General features: G+C 40.9%; 2 long non-coding RNA genes across 8 annotated transcripts in view; one reads left to right on the forward strand and one right to left on the reverse strand.

Annotated features, from left to right (window-relative positions):
- Window positions 1-4,849, forward strand: part of LOC119018053 — a 27,322-nt gene extending 22,473 nt beyond the window's left edge. Inside the window, exon 3 of the long non-coding RNA XR_005074649.1 lies at window positions 3,589-4,849. This is a non-coding gene — a long non-coding RNA (uncharacterized LOC119018053). The remainder of the gene's footprint in view (window positions 1-3,588) is intronic.
- Window positions 1-9,484, reverse strand: part of LOC119018052 — a 15,520-nt gene extending 6,036 nt beyond the window's left edge. For 3 of the 7 annotated variants that reach the window (XR_005074646.1, XR_005074645.1, XR_005074642.1), the window contains exons 1-5: window positions 9,375-9,484; window positions 7,697-8,292; window positions 7,366-7,493; window positions 7,107-7,156; window positions 77-194 (exon numbers count right to left, since the gene is read on the reverse strand). This is a non-coding gene — a long non-coding RNA (uncharacterized LOC119018052). Of the gene's footprint in view, window positions 1-76; window positions 195-5,234; window positions 7,520-7,696; window positions 8,293-9,374 lie in introns of those variants that run through there. The other 4 variants (XR_005074648.1, XR_005074643.1, XR_005074644.1 and 1 more) reach the window with 4 other exon arrangements.
- Window positions 9,485-9,710: the final 226 nt, after the last annotated feature.

The raw sequence follows: 9,710 nt of genomic DNA on the forward strand, positions 1-9,710 counted from the left end.
AGTGGGTGGACACTGATTACAAGTAAAGTCGTTTTGTGAAACATCTACTTCTGCTCTTCTTGAGCCAGTAATCCACCTTTAATATCTTCTGCTCTAACTGTGGCAGTGGAGGCTAGTAAAGTGGATGAGGAGCACTTCTGCAGCAAATGTCAAGTTGCCAGCTACCTGGAAGAAAAAGAAGCACCATCATCTATCTAATGATGATGATGATGATGATGACTGAACAAGAAGCATCTTATTGGGAAAAAAACAGTTACATGATGAAGTGCTTTCTGTGCTTCCTGAAAAATAAAACAAAACTGAGATCTGTAGGTGAAAATGTAGACAGCTAGCTTTTTTATGTGTAATGTTCATTGATCCATCTGATGTTATGATAATGACCCTGAAGTTAGAGGTCTGTTTGCCTTCAATTTGATGTGTTTCAGGAAGCAGTTAGGCAAACTTAACGGCAACTTCAACATTCATTTCATATCTCTAATTAATCAAAATGATAAAATATTAAAACTTCAGTAGGTGTTATGAAACGGTACTCTTCAGTAACTGCGTTTTACTCCAGTTGATATTTGCAGTATTCTACCCACTACTGAAAACCAAACATGTTGGTGTCGCTGATCAAGATTACTGCAACTTACACGAGCTTTAAAAGCAGTCACGAGCCACATTTCTGACTGATCGTACACTCATTCTTCAACTTAGACATGGCCCTGCTGAAAACACCCTCAAACAAGCCAGTCAGCAAACTCACACAACTGTGAAATAGACAATAATATGGCATATCGCAGCAGCCATTTCCCTACACAATGCACTTTCTTTCTGCACCATTTACTCTCTCTCTCTGTCTCTCTCTCACACACACACACACACACACACACACACACACACACATGCACACAGGAATTGGATCTCTGAGGCAAATGGGTTGCATGTGTCTCATGGCTCTCCAACACCTCCTGTTGCCATAAATATCTTGTTATGAAAGGCAGGTAATGAAAAGCGCTGCCTTGGTAATCCGTGACGGAAGGCAGTTTCATGCTAGTTTGGCTTCCATCACCTCCCTCGCTCCCTCCGCCACCCCACAGAGACGAGCCTTCATCTGGGCTCCACTCGTCCTCCCTCATCTCCTCCTCTTTGTTCCCTGCACGGGTCATCTGCAGAACCATTTATGCATATTACATGTGTGTTCTTGGTTTGTTTTTATTCCTTTTTTCTCAGGATGGCAAACTTCTGTGGTCAATCTATCAGTCCAGCACACGGGTCCAATTGTCATGACATTTAAAATGAATATGTTTTGGTCCCCAAAGGAAGATTCCTGCAGCTCGAAATCAGACCGAGCAGTCAACTCATTAAACTCTGTTTCCATCTTTGGTCTGGCAGCGCTGCTAGTCTAACCGATTCCTGTTGGGGAGGGTGATTCAATTACGTGTAACCAATCACTAGAGAGCAACGTATATGCCAGAATCTAACATCGTTTTGCCAGACTTTTAGGAATGAAGCGTGTGAAGTCGAACCGATCCACGATGAGGTATCTGCAGCATCTATCTTGTCTGTAAGTTCAAGGTGATTTATCATTATTCAACACAGAGTTGTATGACACAATGAAATGCCTTCATGCTACACAAACATACACATGTAAACAGTTTAGGATATAAACACATGGAAAATTTATGTTGCAGTGCATTCTTTAAATTTGCATCTGGGTGGATGTAAACACAAAGATGGTGATAACATGGTCAGCATCTTCGCATTAATAGTTGGACATCATATAAACACTGTTTAACAGCTTTGACTGTGTTTGAACACAGAGCATCAGCGACACCACCTGTGACCACGACTGGCTAGTCGTTGGATCGTTGGCGCTCAATGAATCGATTTGCTTTATCTGTCGAGAAAGCACTGCTTCATTTCACAATGCCTGAGGCAATGATTCCTGATTATTCCAGCAATCTCTCAGAGTTTTTAAATGATGAACTATGGTAAATATGAAGAGTATTCAGGTTGGAAACAGACTGCAACTGTGGCTGGTGGACACCAAATGCTAGTTTCCAACCCTGAAGAATAAATCAATTATTTTGGATGAATGCAAACTCAGTCATGTGTGTTTAAACTGTGCAACACAACGTGGTTTGTGGAGCTACAACAGCACAGGTTTATGGTTTGGCTGCTCACACACACACACACACACACACACACACACACTGACTGTAGTAAAGAAAGTGTAAGGCAGGTGTTCATGTGTGGCACCCGTGTGCATGAACATACACATGAACAGAAGCTAGTGACTCCACAGAGCTGACGAATGAGAAATCGTGACGTGTGAACCTAACCACTTTGATCTGATGTTAATGTTGGTGGGTAAAAACTGCTCCTCGCTTCACCTTGCTCCCTTCGCCCCTCCATCAGTGAGGGAGCTGGCTCATCACAGAGCGAGCCATTGATCAGGGCGGATTGCAGGAGACAGCAGCTCAGAGCGGCGGCCCTCAGAGGAAGACCCTCTCACACATTTTGGCAGCCCTTCCAACAGAATAGATAATTCTGGAACAGCAGCTCGCACTTCACCTCGTGCCAACAAATTTACAATTCAAACATGGACCAAGGTGTTGAAGAGGAATGTTAGAAACACTTTGATTTGTTTTTATCCAAGATTTGAGAGAGGTCGGAAAGCCAGAAGCTCCTACAGTAACTCACCAAAGGAATATAAATGGCTTTTCTTGAGATTTCACCTTCTTCCTCATTCCCATTGTATTAGATATCATGCATTTGTCCTTGATAAATAGCAGCTACGATCCTCAGATGAGGGCTTGACAATTGTCTCTGTTTTCATTTTTACTCTATCAAAGGTGATATGTTGTGGTTTCGCTCTTGTGATGAATGTACTTACTGCAAGTCGCTTTGGACAAAAGCGAATTCAAAATGCCCTAAATGTAAATGTAAATGCAGGGCTGAAATAACGCTAAAATGACTTTATAGAATAATGGCCATTTTTATGTCAAATGTCATTCTAAACATTTAATATACAGTCATTTCAATAAAACCACTAAATGTGGATCTCACCGCATCACAGAAACCCTTCTAACCATACATATATAGCATGAGTGTATGTATACACTGTATATATGTATATGGCCAGCAGAGTGATTCCTTTGAGTCTTCGGTGTTCATAGGTTTTGTGTTTCCTCTGAGTATCTATGGAGGTGTTGCTGTATATCTGTCTTAATAATATATTAATATTATTTGTTTATGGTCAGAATAGTTTGAGTTTGTTGGGATCATCCAGTCCCAGTGTTTGTGTATGTGAACGCTCTTTTTCCATGTTTATCTCTAACCGTGAGCCTGACAGCCCTGAGGCATGGGAGCTCAGGTTTCACCGCCCTTCCTTAAAATTTAAAAGCTCATCAGGAGATAATTCTGGGAGCTGCTACAATGCCAGCTATGTGCCACTGTCACCTTATCTTCCAGGCCTTTTGCGCCCTGCTGCTCCTGTCCGTGCCCTGGGGAAGACAGCTTAGTACCCATTCTAGCTACAGCGGCAGAGGAGAGCTGGGCAGTGGGGATCACTCATTTTAATAGGCCTGTCACATCTGTTTTTAGAACCTGCGGAGGTCTCCTGCTGCCAGCCCCCGAATGAAGTGAACCCAAAATGATGTGACAAGCTGTGATGAGCTCGGGGAGGCGAGCTTTGGGCCAGAGGAGTGGAAGAAGGGATTAGATACAGGGCGAAGAAGTGAAGGGATTACATCAATATCATAAAATCTAGTATAACATGATTTACATTTTCTTGTGAACAAGCATGAATAATTAATGTTTCTGCATATAGGAATCAACAAAACATCTGTGTGTTCACTTAATGTGGATTTCTCTGTTGTGTTAAAACCTTCACAACAATTTTTGCATTTGGTTGTGACTGAGTAGTGTTTTGCATAATTCAACATAAATGTATTACCATATATTATTTTATTCTATCAGAGCCGACATTGCCAATATGCACAAGTGGAAATGTGGTTAAGTAGAGTTTATCATAATCACCGGCTGGAGGCCATGGGGTCGGACATTAAAACACTTCCAGCTGACTACTTTCCTACAGATTCTAGTCGAGTCACCATCATTTTTTTAGATCCTGGTTGATTTTGATTTTAACTTTTAAATGAATGTAAGATTTGTCTCTGTTCCTCATGATAAAGAGCCAGTTTTTTAAGATAATTGATTGTTGGGTCAAATTCACAAGTCACAAGTACTGTTGTTGCCGGCCCGGTCCAAGCGACCCGAAGCATCAGTATTTGATGAGTTGAATGAGACTTTACGACCTGACTTTCTTACTGACTGGACCTTTAAAGCACCTGAACTAAATAAACAACACGAGCACTCTCACATTAATACACAATATCCTGTACATATGCATTTGTTGTCGCTCTGATTATGTTTCCATTGTCGCTGGATTCTATTGGATGGTGCTTATTTAAACTTATTTTGGGAAGTTCACATTTCATGGGTTTGACACCCATGCCGGGATTATGACTCTGCACTGTGCTGAATCAGATATGGTTGTGGTTGAAGTGTTCTGAATTCAGGGCTTGGCTGTTCTCAGCCGCTGTGTAAACAATGTTTACAAAAGTCTCAGTGATCCTTGTTGTCCCAGAATCATGAGAGCTGGATGCAGGTACACACAGAGGCCGGGAAGGTTTCTGCGCTCACACAATAGTGTGGTAATATGATGTTTATTTCCATCTTGAGCTCATTTCGGTCATTGAAGTGTTGTTTTCTGAACAATCAGCCAACATTATTGGTGGCAAACTGGCAGTTTTCACAGTGTTTTCAGAGCACCAGGTTCTGATCACATGTTTAGAAAGTTAAGCCTCTTTGAGTCAGACAACCTCAACATATTAATTATATAACTTTAACAAATGTATTACATATATGTTGTCCAATCTTATTGCACTAATGAAAATGAATACTTCTGAAATCCAGCCGACCACATCCACTTTTCTGCTCACTACATTTTTGTCAATTCATTCAACTAAGTAATGGATGCCTGAGCTCTCAGGGAACTTTGTAGCCGTGTCCTTTACAAGGGCTTCTCATTCCAATCAGCAAGTGTCTGCTCAGTTTGCCTTGTAATTAATGACTACTGACTGGCCACTAACAGTCCAATAAGTCTGCTATGTCTGGGCAGCTATGCCTGCTGAGGAGGCGAAAGCTTGAATTGTTCATTTAAGGCAAATGTCCAACTGTCAACAATATTTTTTATACATGTATTTAGTCTTTATTTCTTATACATTCAGAGGAGAGGGCAGACACAGACATGACTACTGCATGCTCAAAGGGTAATCCTGGTGATTTTAAACCTCGGCCACGTCTTCCAGCAGATCGCTGTCTGCAAATGGCTGCAACGTAATCCACTGGTCAGTCCAACTGTCAAGATTATGTGCACTGGCTTGTTTTTACCACTGACAGGCTGAGGTTGATGTTACTAAAACGATTCTGATGGAGACAGAATCATGTTTTTTTTTGTTTGTTTTTTTTTGCTATGGGTCACATCACCTGGAAGTCATTGAAAAGAAATGCTGACTATACATGTGAACTTTTGAAATGGGTCTAATTTGCATATTAAGGCACTCTGTCATGTCAATGCGATATGTAAGATGGTTTTCTTTGTTCACAGCATCTCCTTGTTTTTGAATTCCACTGTGGCTGCTCTGCTCTTGGTTTCCCTGCCCTCACATTCTCTAAAGATGTTCAGGTTGTTGTTTGAGTGCGCCCACATTAGTGCATGCCCTCGAAACATCAATAAGGGTGCTCTTATCTGTGAAGGGGTATGAAAAGTGCACACAAACATGTCTGTGCGGGTAGCGTGATCTCAAGCATGCAGAAAGCAGCGCAACGAGCGGCTGAATCCCACGAGCAGTCACACATGCAATGAACTGACAACAGCAGGTGAGCACAAATGATTCATATCAGGATAACAACCAGTATTATTAAATGCCATACTGCATTTTTGTTCCTGGCAACAACCAGCATTATTTAATAGTGACAACATTTGTTGTGTACAGGACACTGGAGCCCCCATTTAGTGATACTGGTATTTTTGCCACAGAAGCATGGGAATGAAAGCACATTCTTGTGAGGAGGAAATGGGAAATGGGCGGAAGTCACAGAATTTCTTTCGAGGGTTTTGTGGTGCCAATAACAGCAACAACAACGGAGCTATTTCAGTCTAAACGTTCTCCCACTGCTATCAGGGCTGCATCAAATACAGTAGTTTGATCTTCATTCATAATGCAGACATTCAAATTCTAAATCCACGTTCAAATGCTGCAAATGCTCTGCAGGTCTTCTGTCTTTAAACCCGCTATATTAGTGTTTGATTGTTTCATGTTGTTTCAGACCTAATGTTGTATCTGCTTTAATGCAGATTTGTTGCATGTTTCCTTTAAAAAACGATTTTTTTTGTGGCTGTTAAGAAACAGTTTGTTCTCCCACTTATTGCACACAAAGGGATTTAGTAATAATAATCGTTTAAAAAGACTTAATTTATCCCTTCAAATTCAAGATTTAGTTTGAGGATTTCCATTTTTTTAACAGAGATTCAAGTTATTATTTGAAGACCTCAGAAGAAGCTTTGAATGTGATGCACAGAAAAAAACAACAAATGCTGATATTTTCCTCATAAAGACAGTTTTGTCTTCATCAGAAACTTTTACATCACAAATAGGCTTATAACAGCAGACTCAGCAGTGCAAAAAGAACTAAAAACAAATAAAATCCTGCCATTTAAGGATTATTTATCGTACTTATGATAGAAATATGCCCCTTTTTTCACCATATTTGTGTAATAAAGTCACACAGCACGAATATGAAACAATGCTTTCATAACAACACAAATAATAGAGGAGTGTGAGACCAGCAGCAGCCACGAGTCCTGCCAGTGTCCTTGAACAGGAGACTGAACAGGCTCACTCGACTGTCTGCTAAATGCGACGCTGATTAAGATGCAGCATAACAGCTTCTTGCTGATCGAACCATTCAAATGGAAGAACAAAGTTTTCAATTATTATGTGTTTCCACCATCGGCAGGTATATACATTTGTGTGTGTGTGTGTGTGTGTGTTTACCTGTGGGAGAGTGTGTGGTCTGCTTTGTTCAGGGTCAAGTAATCATCCATCTGATAAAGGCAGCCATTATTGTTGTATGCTCAGCCAACAAGTGGCAAAACAGCCCGTGTGTGATCATAGCAAAGAAAACATGAGGGGAAGGGAACGACTGCTGATGGTTATCTGGATGTGTGAGAGGCGCATACCCAAGGGCAGCCATTCATTTACATCCCTGCCCAACATTTGACAACAGCGAGACACATTCCAGACATCTTCTCACCCGTTTGGTTTGGCACTGGTTTAGGCTGCGGGCAGCAAAGAAATGATGCTTGTATGCAGAGGTGAACAGTGGAGGGTGGTGGCCTCATCTGAGTGAGAAGTGGTGTCTGATCCTTTGAAAAGAGCGAGCTGAGTGGGAGTGTGGAGGCACGCTGCTTTGAAATAGATGCAACATTTGGTGCAACATTTTTGTTTTCTATGAAATCCACAAATCAGGTTTTAAGACCTATCAGTTCAAATATTTGAAAAAACTGTATTTTGATGCTTTGGCAACAACATGAAACCTTAAATCGAACAGTGAAAAATATGAATTGAGCATTTCTGCAACATACCTGTTAACTGGAGTCACTGAATGGCCATTTGGGTTGTTAACTTCAGACATCAGATTAAAGATAAGAGAAATAAATGAGTCAGCTGTTATAAGCTGCAGCCCTCAAAAGTTTGAAAAGTTACTTAAAGGTAAAGGACCGATCGCTTCTCAGTAAATCTGCTGATCGGAGTGATGACTCAGTTAACTCACCAACAGTTAATCAGGTGTAATCAGGTGTAATGTTTAAAATGTTCTGCATCTGAAATAAGTGGGCTAGCATGTTACTACTCACTTATTGGCACTGAACACAAAGCACATCTAAGGCTAATGTGGCTAGTTTTATATGATTGCACCCAGTTTCTATGTGTTTATGCTCTACTTAAACATCGTCTGATCACCAAGGATGCATGTTAATGCCAGGTGTAGTGGAGTTTCAGAACAGAAACAGATCTCATTAGTCATTGCTCGAGGGAAATAAGATGCTGAATCACTTGAATAAATAACGTTTCCACAAACTTGATGAGCTTGTTCTTGCAGTTTGTTGGGAATGTTGTCGTCCTCTGAGATCAACGCTCAGTAATACTGGAAGACAGTTTTCACGGCGTGGTCATCAAAATCCTTTGTAGAGGAAAGAGTTGATTTTAAAACCTCGTCATGAAATTCTTACGTCGGCAGTTATATACTTTATATAACTGACATTAACTTTACAAACATGGATTAATATAACTTGGATTTTTATCCTGTTATCCTGTATTATATTCTTAAAGGCTTGACTTAAGGAGTTGTGCATTTATATTCAGAGAGCTCCAGTGACAGCAGCTTCATCAGTCAGACAAATATTTTACTTATTGAAACCGTATTTTCAAAGTTGGTTATGTTCCACACAGAGTTCTGCAAACTACACACCCAAACCACTGGGTCCAATACATCAGAATCAATAAAAAGGACTGTCAGGTATGCATAACTAATCCCTTATAATATTCGGACCAGTTCCAACTCAGAGCTGGTTCTCAATACCCAACCCTTGTGGCAAGTCAAGGCTTGATCTCTAATCTGGGTAGTGAAGACAGGACAGGTGAGAAGAATTTACAGACAGAAATGGGAGGTGACCAGTTTGTTTAAAGATTGTAAAACGTGTCTTTCATCAAGTTATCACCATGACGACAGAACAACAGAGGAAACCAACATTGTGTAATCAACCTCGATTGTAACCACATTAAGAGGCACTTCGGAGCTTCAGTTAAAGTTGTTTATTGTATAACTTTTTGAGTTGGATGACATTGAATTTGTTGAAAACATTACCAGAAGGTGTTTGGCAGAAGTGAGTTTATCAAACTCTCAGGATGAAAAAGACTTTTTGTTTGCTGCTTCTGCAAATATTACTCGAAAATGACAACTCTGCAAATTCACATTTTAGGTAAATAAGAAGTGCCCTCGTGTTACACAGGGGGTGAGAAAGCTGGTTGGTTAGTTGTTTTTTTCTCCTGAGCGGAGAATAAGGAATCAGGAAGGGCAGGAAGAGGTGGGCTGTGACAGCGACGAGAGGGGCCGTCCCTGCTTTGCAACCTGTGGTTACAGCCGCTCTGACATGACACGACGGAACAGAGAGCTGGTGCAAACTACATAATTAACAAGGCAGGAGCTGTCGAGCTTCACCAGACTAACTCCACCTGCCTTTATTGCTCATATCTTTGTCTCACCTTCCTTTTACACCTGCAGGAAAATGTTCTTTATGAGCAACAAGGGCTTCTGCCTGGACTTGTAGCTGGATACAGAATCTATAGTTATGGTGGTCTGATCTGTAGCTTTTCCTCTTTTGCGGTGCCTGCGGTGTGAGTGGCTCTGATAATGCATTTTTAAACAGTTGTTAAAGGCAGACTATGCAGGATTTGTCTGTTACAGTTTGTGAACACACCATATGTTTTGATTACAAAATATCTTTATTCTCTTCAAGTGTTAACTGAGCCTTCACAAGGTAAATACAAATGTATGATTTGATGTGCACCCTGACTTCTCACATGCACTGCACACTGCCT

This window comes from Acanthopagrus latus, chromosome 4, assembly GCF_904848185.1.
Source record: "Acanthopagrus latus isolate v.2019 chromosome 4, fAcaLat1.1, whole genome shotgun sequence".
Lineage (NCBI taxonomy): Eukaryota > Metazoa > Chordata > Actinopteri > Spariformes > Sparidae > Acanthopagrus > Acanthopagrus latus.